Source organism: Camelus bactrianus, chromosome 20 (genome assembly GCF_048773025.1).
Source record: "Camelus bactrianus isolate YW-2024 breed Bactrian camel chromosome 20, ASM4877302v1, whole genome shotgun sequence".
Classification (NCBI taxonomy): domain Eukaryota; kingdom Metazoa; phylum Chordata; class Mammalia; order Artiodactyla; family Camelidae; genus Camelus; species Camelus bactrianus.
The window spans coordinates 19,374,651-19,389,590 of NC_133558.1; the positions used below are offsets into that span (position 1 = coordinate 19,374,651).

The window sequence follows — 14,940 nt, forward strand, 5'->3', positions numbered from 1 at the left end:
GGTTGAATGAGATGTGTGATTTATATCTCAATAAAGCTGTTCTAACAAAAGGTTCTGGCCCCATATCAGATGAAGCAGAGATGCCAGAACCACCGTGGTGATTGAAAAGAAAGACATGAAAAAGCTCAAGGAAGTGGACATTCTAGCATAAAATAAAACTGGAAGAAACACAGGTGTCTGTCTTCCAAAGGAAACTTTCTCAGGCAATAAAGACTGAGCAAGTGAGCAGAGTAGTAACCTCAGTGTGTCTGTCCTTTGTAGGCAGGGACTGACTCTAGGAGATAATATTACAGCAGCAACAGGAATATGATGGTCCCAGAAAGTCAGAGGACAGGAGACAGCAAGACAAACAAGGACTAAATTCCTAAAAACCAGCAATGTCACAATGGAAGCTGGAAGTTCTGACTGCAAGGTCTTTATGGAAATGCTTAGTAGATTGTGGTGTTTCTGGGGGCAAGGTGGATGGACAGCCAACAACAGTCGCTTAACGTGATGATTAATAGATATGAATAACTGAATTTTAGGCTGAGATGAGTTGCCTACTATAAAGTTACCATCCCTTATCCACTTTCCAGACCCGAGGCAATTCTCAGACCCAGGACTCACTGGCTGAAGGTAGCCGAGGTCCCCTGAGGAAATACCCTGTGATACATGGCAACTGTGTGCAGTAGGAATTCCACACATTCTCCCGTGTAGGTACCAACAGCTATTTTTTAGATTTCCATTAATTGACAAAAGGGAAGATCTAGGTCCCTTTATATATATTGGATAAAGTCCAATTTGACACTGATACCTGGGAACCGAAGTCCATTATGAAACCACATTAGATGAGAAGCTGTTGGGTTACAGGAGGACTTAATTCAAGTCCTGTCTTAAGTCCACCTGTATCTCAGTGGGTTCTCTGTGTCCACATGTCCACTACTGGGAATTTACCCAGTTTCCAAATATCTCATTGGAGGGAACATATGCAGAGCTGGTCAGAATCCTCATGTTGGTTCTTTGACCTTTGGGGTAAAAGCTTGTAGTGAGAAAAGCCAAGTAGAAGCCCCTGAAAAGCCCCCGAAGCTCAGCCAAGATGGAACATTAAAGACAATGTTGTATCTTGGGGGTAATGACAGAGGTAAACGTCCTCAGAGACTTAAACAATGAGACGGGGTCCCCCTATCACAAGCACTTGTTTCACCCCTTAGGTTCTTGCAGAAACCGGAAGGGTCACGGCCAATGGCAGTGAGACAGCACTAACTCAGCTCTGCTGCCTTTCTTTTCGTTTCCTACCTTTATGTTTCTATCCCCACAGTTCTCTCTTTTAATCCCAAATTACCTGGAAGACTGGGCCAGGTTTTCGAGAACATAGTTTTGATCTGGATTGCTGTGGAGTGAGCACCAAATCCTGTGAACTTGATCTCTTTATTTATTCCAGTCTCCTCACTCCTAGCCTCAGCCCCGTGAGAGGCCATGATGTGAGAGGTTCCCAAAGTCACCCTGTGGTTGGCAGACTATGTGGGTCCCCAGTGTTCCCTCCTCTAGAATCACGTCCTTGTGTAAGATATACTTTTGAAATTTAAACTGGACCTAATGACTTGCATGTAACAAGTAGAACACGGCAGCTGCTGGGGTGTATATTTCGGAATCACTCGGGGAAGACACACGAGGGACCTGGGGTCAGTTGTCTCAGGCTGGCTCTCCAGGCCAGGCTGAGGCAGCAGACATTTCCCATGGAGCCCAATGACTATGACCCTGCCCTCCTTTCCTACCTGAACAGTTTCTCCTCTAGATCTGAGCCCCCACAGCCCCTGCCATCAGACAGAATGAGGAGGAGGAGGAGACACCAGCAGTGATTCTCATCCCGGCTGGAATGTGGAGGGAACTGTCTGTAAAAAGGAGAGGACAGAAGTGAACAAAAGAAGGTTACCAAATCTAACACCTGGTGACCCACACGCTCCCCGAGGTCAGACCCCATGCAGAAAGATGAGGAGGGTAACAGTCTCCAGTCTCCCTGTGCTGCCCCCTGGGACCCAGCTCTCTCTTCTCCAACTATAATAATGCCCCAGGAGCCCACAGAGGTGACACTGTGAATATATCTCTGTTTATCTCCAGAACAGACCACCAACACGACATGCCCCTAGGAAGTCCTATTCTCTCAATATATATTAATTCAGTGTGTGCAGCAGCAATGCAAATAACAGTCGTCTAACTGAATGGAAGCTTGTCTGTGTCTCCATGACAGGGAGGCAGGCAGTTCCAAGGCAGCTCAGTCACTGTGCACCATAAGGTTGTCCATGTATCCAAGTCACTTGACCTCCCTTCTCTACGGTCCCTGGCATCCTGCGCATGTTGACATAACCCAAGGTATCTAAGACCATATTAAATGAACAACCAGAGATAGCAAAGGCAGTGGAAAATTCTTTTCTTTAAGATCAAAATTTAAAACTACACTTCTGGGTCATCATATTGTCCAGAACTTAATCACAGAACTGGGGTCTTTATTACTTGATTTATTATATAAGCTATTATTACTTCTCTTGCCTGAAGACAGCCTCTTGTTGTTTTGTTCCTTTGAGATTACTATTACTGAGACCAGTTCAAGGGCAAGCATGTGACCAGGCTTAGATCACAAAATGGCTCAGGCCCCAAATGACTTCTTTTATGTCAAAAAAGCTGTACCTGCCTCATTTCCTCTGGAGACCCCCTACCCTGTCTGCCTACAACACCAGCAAAGTGGAATCACCAGAAGGGACTTTGTGGGGTCCTGTATGACAGCAGGCTGGAAGGAAGAGTGGGAGCCCAGAATCAGCTGGCAGGATGACAAGGAAAGAAATACATGGTTCACTTTAGTGATAGCTCTTTCCTATGTAAGAGACTGGAAAATTCAGGGGGAAACATTCAGAGAGGACCCTTTCTCAGGTTGACACACAACCACAGAGAAACCTTCCAAAGGACACTGTGATGCTTGTATCCAGGGTGGTGCTTTGTGAACACAGCTCAGTCCTCCAGATCATCTTGTCCAACGTGGACCTGCAGTGACAGTGAGTGCTCAGTGATGTGCGGCCTGTGTGTGGACTATTCCAGGGCAGAGGCCGCACTGCCTGGTGGTCCCCTCTCTGACCTGGGACGTCCCTGTGCAGACAGACTCTGAGGTGGTGCCCAAGGATCTCTGTCCCCTGGGAGTCACACTTTGTGGAATCTAACCAGGAGTATGGGTGGGAACTGGGACTTGCTTCTAACCAATAGAATGTGACAACGGGGATGTCACCCCTGTAGTCAGATCCTAGAAGAGCATGACCGCATCCTGCTTGCTGACCGCTAGTGTCCACACTGCTCCCAAGCTCTGGCGCAGCCAGCCGCTGCTCTGGAAAGGCCCACGTGGCGAGGAGCTGAGGTCAGCGCCCGACCCACAGCCAGCAAGAGACCGAGGCCCCTAGTCTGACCGCCCACAGGAAGCCGCTCAGGCCTCTTCCCTAAGGCAGCCCTTCCCTTTCCTGAGGACACACCCCCCGCTTTCCCTTTACCAGCACACATGTCAGGCTCTCTCTCTGAGTTGTTCTCCTCTCCCTCCATCCAGGAGCCCAGCAGGGAGCGGCAGGCAGGGAGGGAGGACGTGCTGGGAGCAGGGCTGTGGTGTCATCTCAGAGCAGATGGTACCAGGGAGTCAGAGGGAAGGAGAGAAGTCAGGGCAGCAGGGATGGGAAGGATGGAGTGACCACCCCTGTGACTCTCAGGGGCAAGTGGGGTTGTGCTTTCGGGCTGTGAGATAACACAGTGAGGAGTAAACTCTGCACGGTCCCTGTTGGTCTCTCCTTCAGCATCTGGATTGTCCAGCTCACAGCCTGGATGCAAACACCACTGATGCCCCACAGTGCGGTGTGACCCTCCCCTCCCAGCACCTCCAGCAAATACACCCCATCAGCCAATGAAAAACCAGTCTCCTGTCACCTCACAACCCATGGACTCCCTTGTAGTGGGTGTGAGAAACACAGCAGACTCCTGGCCAGTCTCAGAGCCTGGAGGGGAAGGGAGGCTGTCAGAACCCCCAGAGGAGGGACCCTCAGTGAGGCAGGTGAACAGTTCAGGGAGTCAGCATAACAGAGCGGGGACACACTTGGGCTCAGTGTTAACAGTCTTTCCTTAGAGTCATGGCTCAGCCAACTGAGAGTCAGTCAGGCTCTCAGAGGCCTCAGCTTCCTTATCTGTAAAATGGGGTTCATAGCTGTCCCTATCTCAGAGGGCTCTTGTGAGGTTTAAATGATTTAATTCACGTTAAAATAGTATCTGATCCTTTTATTTGAAGAATCCTGGGAAAAAAGAAAGTCCATAGATTTAGATCCTGATACCTTTTTCGAAGATGATTAGGACCCATTTTCTCAACACGCATCCCCTGTGCCTCTTCTTACGAGCAGAATGAGAGCTGTTCCAACTTTTCTGTCCCCTGTGGTGGGAGGGGCACCACTAGGAATCCAGGGTGGACCTTAGGGTGAGGAAGTGTCAGAGGAACGCAGACTCATACACCATGAACACAGACATACACATACACAGACCCACACATGCTTACGTACACACATATACACCAACCTCCACACTCAAGTGCCACACACGTCTCTATACCCACGTGAACCCACACAGACAGACACACATGTACATTACCCTCTCTCTCCACTTCTGCCAGTTCAGTTCAGGGCCCAGCTTACTCCTGCTTCATCTTTATGAAAAATTTAGGATCCTGCTGGAGGTGAACTTGAGAATTTTTGTCCCACTAGAAAGAGACCCATTCCCCAGGCATCTGGTGTCTTCCGGGTCTCACAGGGCCCTGCTCCTGGAACCCTCAGAGAGAGGCCGAGGACATGATCTCACGTCAGGGTCCTGGGGTCCAGAGGCAGCCACATGCCCTGGCCTGACTTGGATTTGGGCTCTGGAAGGTCAACAGGTCTCCAGCGTCCCAGCTCACCTGTAGCTTCCCCACTGGCCCTCCCACCAGGCAGGGTTCCCCCAGGCTTTGCCGCACAGCAGGGGTCTGCACACTGGCTGCAGGAGTCACAAGGACAGGAGATGCAATTCCATCCTTTGGGGTAAGAGACCCTTAGGTCAGAACAATAAATCCAAGGTTCTCTTCTTCATCTGGTTTCTGTTGTTCTAGGTCACATTTCTTGTGAGCAAAGTTCCAATAATCTAAACTCCTGCAAACACAACCCCACTGATGACAGCTCCAAGGAGAACCTGGCCTGCAAATGTGCCCTTAATGGGGATGTTGGGCTGGGAAGACTGATATCAGGAGGAAAAAAGAGTGAGGGGTGCCAACCTCACATCTGAACCTGGTCCTGCTTAAAGTCTCTAGTGGGCTGGCACTTCCCTGAGAGAAGTTCCACCCCCGTCTCCCTCCTCACCCCATCTCAGGGTGAGGGGCTTCTGAAGCCACTCGTGCTGCATGTGGCACGTGTATCTCTGCTCCTCTCCAGGAGGCACCACCAGGGCCACCCACTTCTGGAAGGTCCCGTTCCCTGCAGGCCTGGTCTCCACGAGCTCTGTGTCCTGGGCCTGGTCCTCCCCATCATGTTGCCAGGTCAGTGAGATCTGCTCAGGGTAGAAGCCCAGGGCCCAGCATCTCAGGGTGACGTCCCTCTTGGGCTGGGATGTGGGTCAGGTGGGTCTAGAGGCTGCGTGATAAACAAAGCAGGGGGAACGCAGGGAAGGGCCTGTTTAGCCACATCGACTCCAAAGACAAAGATGCCATAACTCCTGATGGTCTGGCCAAAAACCAGCACGAGGCAGTGCAGGTTCTCCCAGCAGGAAGAGAAGGGAACCGGCACTAAGCAAAATCAGCGCCAAGACTAGGGCGTGAGAAGTCTATTCAGCGTCCTCCTCCAGCATAAGAGCCTCTTCCAAGACTCTGCACCCTCTTATCAAGCCCATTAGTCCATGTTTCTAGATAAACATTTCAGACACTCACCAGTTGCCAGATCTCTAGTGAGAAAGGGCCAGTGATGTGACTATAAACCTCTCAGAGCCTGGGAACTAGCCCTGTGCTCTCCTGGCAGTGGTTTCACCCCAGAGGGGCCCAAGAGGAACGGGTGAGGTGGCCCCGCCCAGGAGACTGAGATGGATAAAGTGTCCTCACCCCTGGCCGCATGCATCCCGCACGGCATGTCCGAGTCCCCTTGGCTTGATTGGTTCTGGGGAGCCCCCAGCACCGCAGAGAGAGAACTGGCCAAATCAGGGTGCGGGGGGAGGGCTGGGTGGGCAGCGGGAGGTCATTCCCAGTGCGGTTCACACTCTCCCCTCTGAAATCCAAGTCTCTCCACAACCATGGGACACACTCCTCAAATACACCTTTTCTCTATGAAGTTCCAACGGGCCTCCCATTTTTGTGCAGCGGCTGTGAAGGAGACTGCGTTGTTCTGCCAAGAGTCCATATCCAGGCTCAGGGAGTCGTCACCATCACAGCCAGGGCCCCGTGGTCCTTCCATCCTCCCAGAACTCATGGTCATAGGTGAAGTGGAGAGGCGGGGGCTGGCCCGCCCTCAGGCCCAGGCAGTGTCAGTCAGGCAGACGGGCTTCCAAGGCCTCTCCATCCATGGTCCCTGCCCCTCCCCACTCCTATTCTCTTGGCTTCTCCTCAGAGGACATTCACGTTGTAGACTGTGACACTGTGACACAGTAAGAAGGATATGTTTGAGTGTTCATCCAGGGTCCCCAGCACACAGCCCCTACAACTTTTGTAACCTCCTAAACCTTGAGCACAGCAGAACATCTCTTATTATAATACTTGATTTTTGTTCCCAGTTCCTGAAACAGCTCCAGAGCAGTAAGGAAACAGGAGCATGTCTTTATAATATGCAGTCTGTTGTCCTCTATTCCTGGAAAAGTTCTGAGTGTAAAGGTGAATACACCTGTCCTTCATCACAAGCCCCTCACAACCCCACCTAAGTTTATGTTAACAAGCTGATAACCACAGGATGGGGGCTGGTTGCCCAGGGAACCAACTTTGGGTTTGGAAGGTTGGAACTTTAATCCTCATCACCAACTCCCGGAAGGAGGAATGGCTGGGACTGAGCTCAGTCACAGTGGCCAATGGTTTAATCAACCAGGTCTATGTAGTGAAGCCTCCTCAAAACACTCTAAGAGAACATTTTCAGAGAGCTTCAGGACGGGGGGGTATATCGAGGTGCTAGGAGGGTGACATGCCTGCAGCTGGGACAGAAGCTCTACACCCTCCAATCCATGCATCCTGCCCCTGGCACTTCCTGAGTTGTATCTTTCTGTAATAAACCAATAATCTAGTCAGGAAACACTTTGTTCTTCTGTGAACCATCCTAGCAAATTGTCAAACCAGAGCAGGAGGCCATGGGAACCCCTGATTTATACCCAGTTGGTCAGAAGCCCAGGTGACAACATGGAGTTGTCACCTAAAGTGGGGCCAGTCTTGGGGGACCGAGCCCTTCATGGCTGGGGTCTGCGCAAACTCAGGCAGGCAGTGTCAGAATCACTTGGCGTGAAAAGCACATATATTTGGTTTCCCTCTTTAAGATAAACTGACGTGGTTCCCTGACCCTGATCTCCTTTACTTGCCGTCAGCTCTGCACTGGGGAGTGGGCTACACTCTGTTCCAGGATGTATTGAAAAAGCATTGGATGGGGACATATAGACTTGGGGTTTGCCATGAACTGTGTCATTTAAGAAAGTTATTTAACTTCTGTGGTTCTCTGTATCTTCTGTAAATGGAGAGCTAGATGATGACCCCACAGGTCTCTTCTCTGCCAATGTCTCAGATTCTGACTATAAGTTCCTGAGAACAGAGTCACAGGACACAGTATGAACATAAGAGTGGGCACCATGCTCGGCACAGTTTTCCTTGAGGTGCTGGAGATGTAAACAACTCAACACTAACAAGCACTAAACTTCGGCTGAGAAAGCTGCTGAATGAATTTCAGAATCAAATACAAATTATTCCTGGACTGTCCCAGCCTGGTTCACCACACCCGCCGTGAGGCTCCCATGAACCCCACTCAAGCTCTTAGTCCAAACTTTAAACACTCTGACAACGTCACAGTGTGCCACTCCCTCCTCTTACACCGTGAGCCCTTAGAAGGCAGGACTACGTGGGCGCCTGGAATGTGACCATCTGGTAAACTTTTGTTGAATTCATGCTCCTAAAATGTTCAACTGGTAAAATATGAACAGTCTCATTATTCACCTTGAGTTATACTTCTCACTGGTTGATGCCTTGATTGAACACTCAAAGCCTTTCACAAACTGTTTCAATAATGCTAAACACTCAAGAGACATTAACTAGAAATTATTAAATGACAACATATCTCCTGAACTCACTGTGTCCAATTTCCCCCACCCTGGCGCACACTAACTCCTGACTCCTTGAAACAGTTTTTCCTCTTTGTCCTTCATCAGCACGAATATTATGCATTAATCACACAGTCATACACAAATCATTCAAAATCCACCTCATTCACTAAACTCTCCCAACCACCGCGGTGTCATGCCTGTGAACTTGAGTAAACGATTTCTCTGCTTCTCCGCCTAAAGATAGTTCTGATCTATGACATCACTGCATGTACATCAAAGTGTCAATGAGGCGTCCCCAGAAGTATGGGTGCCGCCCCATATTAATAGCAAGCTTTTTCAGGACAAGCACTAGGTTACAACGGTCTGTTTTCCCACGTCCAGAGCCCCCTAATTATATGCGAGGCATGTATCCGTGATCTAATGAAATTGCTGGGTTAATGATTAATTAATTAATGGCTCACAGAACCCCACTTTCACTCTCAAGTGATGACTTGTGCACATACACCTGCCACCCCTGTGCTACTGGAACACTTGTCCAAAGGACCTCCTGCACCTGAAACCTGGGGTGAGGTGATGAGCACTGCTTCCCCTGTTCTCCCAGGCACCCACCTGCTTTCTGCACCAGGTGATGTTTGTTCAGACCACGCTCCATGGTTTGGTTGTAATATTGTTGCACTTTTTCAGATTTATTGGAAAATCTTCATCTGACTCGTGAAGATTCTGGTCTTTTCATCACAGTAACTTGGCTCCTGCATCAACCACTGAACTCAAGGCTTTGCCTTCATCTCCTCACTGTCATGGGGATGAAGAGTTGTCATCCGTGAACCAAAAGCACTAAGGCAGGGACTCCTGGAGCTGGTCAGACACAGCCACACAGAAATGCTGCAGAGAGTGTGACCCTGGGGTTACAATCAGTGGATTCTAACTAAGCTCCGCTATTCATTGAGATCCCTTCCCAGTGTGTGAGAAGTGAGTGTGTATGTCCTGCATGTGTCTGTGTGTATAATAGGAGAGACAGGGCACAAACATAAAATGATGGGAAAACAATTGGACTGCAACCTCACAAGTGAATTCAAATCCCACACTGAATAGGCACTGAGAGTATTTGGAGAAAAAAAGTGGAAATGTTAGTTCGACAACTCCATAAGAAAACGTCCCAGAAGGAAGTCGTTCTTGAGCAGGGCTTGAAGAGGTAGAGGATGAGGAGGAGTGGGGGATGTTTTGGAAATGCTCTCATGGTGGAGACAGAGGTATAATTTGCCTGAACGTAGGACTCTCCCCCAGGTCTCCTGCCTCTCACCCCCAGTGGTTCCCTCACTCTCCCCACAAAGTCCCCTCCCCCAGATCACCTTTGTTGTCTTTGTGGAAAGCCCCCTGGCCTCAGAGTTAGCGAGTTCCATCTGTGCCACACCCTCTGTTTCCTGGGGCGGTCACTTCCCTCTGTGGCTTCAGCTTCAGTATCTCCAGAACAAAGCCACTAGGCTAGAAGGCCCAGGGCCTCCGGGTCCTATTATTTTGTAATTCTAGGGCTTCTGAAGTCAGCCGGTGGGTCTACGTGCTGAGTGTGGAGGTGGAGCAGGTGGAGGGAGGGAGCCCCCGGATAGAAGGCACAGCCTGCAGCTGTCCTTGTCCTGTTACGGAAATGACAGGCCAGCCAAGAAACAAGCACCACTCGGAGGGTTGGAGTACTCAGATGTATTACGCCGGCGGGCTCAGAGGGGCTTCTGCTCCAAAGCTCTGAGCACCTTCAAGATGTGCACATGAGGTTTTATAGGGTTAATTACAAGTATGGGGCTATTAGCCAATAAGGTTCAAACAACAAAAAGCAAGGAATCAGTACACTGGAGCTTATCAATTTGGAACAGATCACGTTACTGACACTTGTTGAGCGTGGATTTACGAGTTAGCTTGTTAGCCCAGTAAACTGACACTAAACTTCAGATTTATGAGTTAGCCCGGCAGAACTTAGATCAGTAAACAGACACTTATCACACTTAGATTTATGACTTAGCTCGTTAGCCCAGCTGGGCTTTTCCTTCACAGTCCCAGCCACCCTGGTCTCAAATCTGTCCTTTCCATGCCAGGACTTTTGATCCCTTGTTTTTCCCTCATCTGGCACATTCCACCCCAGTGACCTGCCCTAACTTCTGGTCTTCCCCCTTCATCTCTGCTGAAACGCTACTTCCTCAGGGATGGTTCAACTCACCCTCCACCTTCCCCCCAGGCAAGGAGAGTTTCTCCTGCTTTTTTGGCCAATGAGCATCACGTGATCGCAAAGCCACCAGCTGCCTTAGAAATTCCATGAAAACCACAAGTGTTTAGCTGTTGTTATTAGTGCCTGTAACAGTCCTGTATTAGCCATGGTGAGTCAGAGAAGCTGAGCCCCAAGATGCACGTACATATATAGATAAAAATGCATTTAAAACTTGGCTGACGCGATTGTGGGGCTGCAATTCCAAAATGTGCCTGCTGGGTGGGGGTGGGTAAGCTGGAGAACAGGGCAGGGCTGATGTCAAAGACTGAGTCCAAAGGCAGTCTGGGTGACAGCGTGCCTGGGCTGTACCTTCGTCACTCTGAGATTTAGAAAAACCATCCGTTTATCATTACCCTGTATTGCACAACTTCTGAACAATGTGTTTGTTTGGCTTTTCTTTTTTTCTTATTGTTGGTGTGCTGTAAGTTTTTGAAAATAATTGTTGTGCTGTGTTTTGAAATCTATAAATTCAACAACTTAAAATAGATTTCTAAGAGTAAACAGTGAGAATGAAGGACAAAGGAAGTTTGGAAACTTCTTAACATTCAGAAATTAACCAACACAATTTAAACCCATGGATTATCCTGGTTTAAAGAAGAAATCAGAAGGGAAATTAGAAATCTTTTAAACTCGATGAAAATAAAATAAAAATTTGTGGGATGCTTCAAAAGAGAGATTTATTACTTGAAATGAGCAATAAGAGACTCTTACAAGCAATTTAAGCAAATAAATTTGATGAGTATAAAAATGAACCAATTTCTTTAAAGACATCATTTACTGAACTGAATTAAGAAAAATTAGGAAAACTAATTAATCTCCTATGAATTAAAGAAATTAAATACGTAATTTTTTTTAATTCCACAAAGAAAACTCCAGGCTCTGATGGAGCCTGGCGAAGTCTATCCAACATCGAAGTTGAACACCAGTCCTATACAAACTCTTGGAGAAAATGCAGGAGGAAGAAACGCTTTCCAAATTGTTTTATTAGGCTAGTAATACCCTGATACCAAAACCGGATAAAGACATCAAAAAAACTAACTTCAAATCAGTATCACTCATGAATCTTAAGGAAACATCAGCAAGCAGAAGCCAACATAATATGAGCAAGAACGATTTATCTCAGGAGGCACCTTTGGATGAATATATAGAAATCAATGTAATGTATCATATTAATGTATCAAATCTCTCAGCACACTGGGAGTAAAAGGCCACTTGTTTAATTTGATGAATGACATCGTCGGAAAAGCTAGAACTGACATCATACTTTATGGTGAATGACTGAATACTTTCGACTTAATGTAAGGAACAAGGCAAGGATGCTAACACTCACCATTTCTACTTAAGGTCTAGTTCATTTCTATTGTACTAGAGGTCCTAGCCAGAGCATTGACCAAGGAAAAGCAATAAGAGAGATATAAATATATAAAAAAAAAAAAGTAAAGTGTATTAATTTGCCAATGACATACTGTGGGCATAGAAATTCCCCAAAGAAAGCTTCTAGAACTCCAGGTAAACAAAAGGAGACTGCAGGCTACAAGCTCAATTGGGTTGCTATGTACCAGTAATGTAACATCAAGAAAATGAATAATTTAAAATTCCATTCATAATAGCATCAAAATAAAATACTTAGGCATCATTTTAAAGAGAATGTACCAGATTTGAACCCTGAAGTCTACATAGTGCACCTGAGAGAAAGTAAAGAAAAACTAAAGAAATGGGGATAAACTCCGTATTCACTGATTGGCATCGTCAACATTGTTAAGGCCCCAGTTCTCACAAAATCAATCTATACGTTGAAAGCAATTCAATTCGGAATCCTAAACGCTAATCAAAACTCTGACAGTGTCTTTTAAGAAACTTACCCGCTGATTCTACAATTTATATGCAAATACAAAAACTTGAAATACTCAAAATAATGACTGAAAAGGGAGCTCAGGTCTCCTGTCATCATCCCTGTGGCCACACAAGGACGCCACCACTCTGCTCTCTCCTATTCAGCACAGCCAGAGGAGCAGAGGGATTGTGATCTGAGTCAGAGAGAGATGGGAGATGAAGATGCCTTCGCAGTAGTTCTGGGTTCAGGCTGGGGGTGGGGCAGGGAGTGGAGGAGAGGAGAGCCCTGGAACCCTGCCCTGACTCTAAGGTTCCCATCTTTTCTCCTCAATACCCCTTTCACAACCTCACTGATGAAAACAACCTGAAAAACTCAAAAGTTGATCAGTTTCTTCCACTGCCTTTTCACGTCTGGTGAATATTAAAAATTATTTGAATTTTAGTATAGTTTGAGATTTACAAGAAAAGTAGCAAAGTTAGTACGGAGTTACTGTATATCCCACACTCAGTTTCCCTGTGGGAACATCTTATATCACTGGCATACTTTTGTCACAGCTAATGAAGCAATATTGATACAATATTACTGAATTCTAAAATCTATCAAGATTTCATTAACTTCCCTTTTTTCTGATCCAGGATCCTATCAAAACCACACTGCATTGAGTCCCAATCCTGTCTCCTTCAGACTTCTCGGGCTGTGGCAGACATCCCCCGGTTTTGATGACCTTGATGTTTGGGGAGCACTGCTCAGGGATGTTGTAGGCTGTCTCTCATTTGACTTCATTGACTGGAGCAAAGGGTTTGGGGGAAAAAGACCACAGACATGAAGTGACATTCTCCACACACCCAGGGTGCGTACTCTCCACTTGATTATCACTAACAAGTTCACCTCGTCACCTGGCTACAGTATGTTTCCCAGGTTTCTCCTGGGAATTTTTACTTTTCCTTCCCCAATTTCCATACGGTAGTCTTTAGAAGAAAGCCACTAAGTGCAGCCCACACTTGAGGGCTGCTCTGCTATAAACACTGCTGTGCAGGGTTTTGTGCAAATATAAGTTTTCAAACGAGATGAAGCAGTACTGGAGTGATCAGCAGGTTAGACGGTGAGTCTATGTCTAGGTTTACAGGAAACTGCTGACCGTCCCTGCAGTGGCCGCGCTGCTTCGTATTCCTGCAGCAGTGCCGGGGGCTTCTGCGGCTCCACGTCCTGCTCAGCGCTTGGCATCTCCTGTTCCTGGATTCTAGCTGTTCTCATAGGTGTGATGGTGCATCGCTGTTGTTTTTATTTACATACCCTGACAACATGATGTGGACCATCATTTCATATCCATTTCCACTGATAAATCTTCTATGATGTAATGTTTATCAGACTTTACTCCACTTTTAAATTGTTGTCTAATTTCATATTGTTGAGTTTAAGAGTTCCATGTATATTCTAAAACAGGTCTTGTATCAGATATGTAAATTTGCAAATAATTTCTCCCTGTCTATGGTGGGAGATATTTCTCAGATAACAGTATACAGTAATGCATAAATATATTTTTCTGAGAAGACAAATGAGAAATTACTAACTGCAGTGGCTTCTGAGTAGAGGACTTGGGTGACCAGGGGATAAGGGAAACAGTATGACTTACTTATTTTTGTATACTCTTGAGTATCTTTTGAATTCTCTTTTGTGCTCATAAATAATGTTTTCAAAAAGCAAATGACATTAAAATCCCTTACACTTGTGAAACACTTGACATTCGTCTTCAGCTCATGAGTCAGGATGCACAGTCTGACCCTCTACTCCAGACCCATCACCTGTTGACTGAGCTCTTCTGCCACAGAAATTCCATCGCTGGAAAAGATGGGCTGGATTGTATGGACAAATCTGTCCATGGATATAGCTAAAAATGCCACATGAAATACAAAAAAAATTTTTTGAAAGTACCAAAGAGTTTATAAGATACTAATAAATGACCACATCCCAAAAGAAGGGAGAGATCCTGCTTGGCTCCAGCTCTGCACCCCCTGCTCTTGCTCTTGTCTTTTTCTCTCCATCTCCCTTCCCTTTTAAAAATTTAACAAAGTTTTTAAATCCTGATTATGGTATATATGTGTAATATATAATATATAATATAATGTATATTCACTGTAAAACAAAGTATAAATGTTAAAATGATCAATAACAAAAAATTGAACTATAATTCTTACACCAGAGATATCTGTTTGCATTTTCTTTTAGTTTATTACACATCCTTCTGCTGATGCCCAAGTGCTGGAACTTTCTCTAAGTTGTTGAGCACGGACATCAGTGACCCCCACCCTGCACTCTCAGATGCCATGTCCTAAGTCAGCTCAGTCTCCCACCTCCTGAGAGGGCTGTCTCTCACTTTCTCCTCCCTCCTCAATCCCCTCCACTCCCTCCCCATTCCTTATTCTTAATGGTGAGGTTTTGTTTTCAGTCAGAAAATGAAAGAGGACTCTGGTAAGAATGACATCATCATCCTCCCGCACTCCTGTATCTGCACCTGTATCCTCACCTTCCCCCCAGTGATGACGGATGGTCCCTCCTGTCT

The 14,940-nt window shown here is 46.7% G+C and overlaps 1 protein-coding gene across 1 annotated transcript in view; it reads left to right on the forward strand.

Annotated features, from left to right (window-relative positions):
* Positions 1 to 14,940, forward strand: part of LOC105074082 (saoe class I histocompatibility antigen, A alpha chain) — a 68,739-nt gene that overhangs the window by 45,961 nt on the left and 7,838 nt on the right. The window lies entirely within an intron of this gene.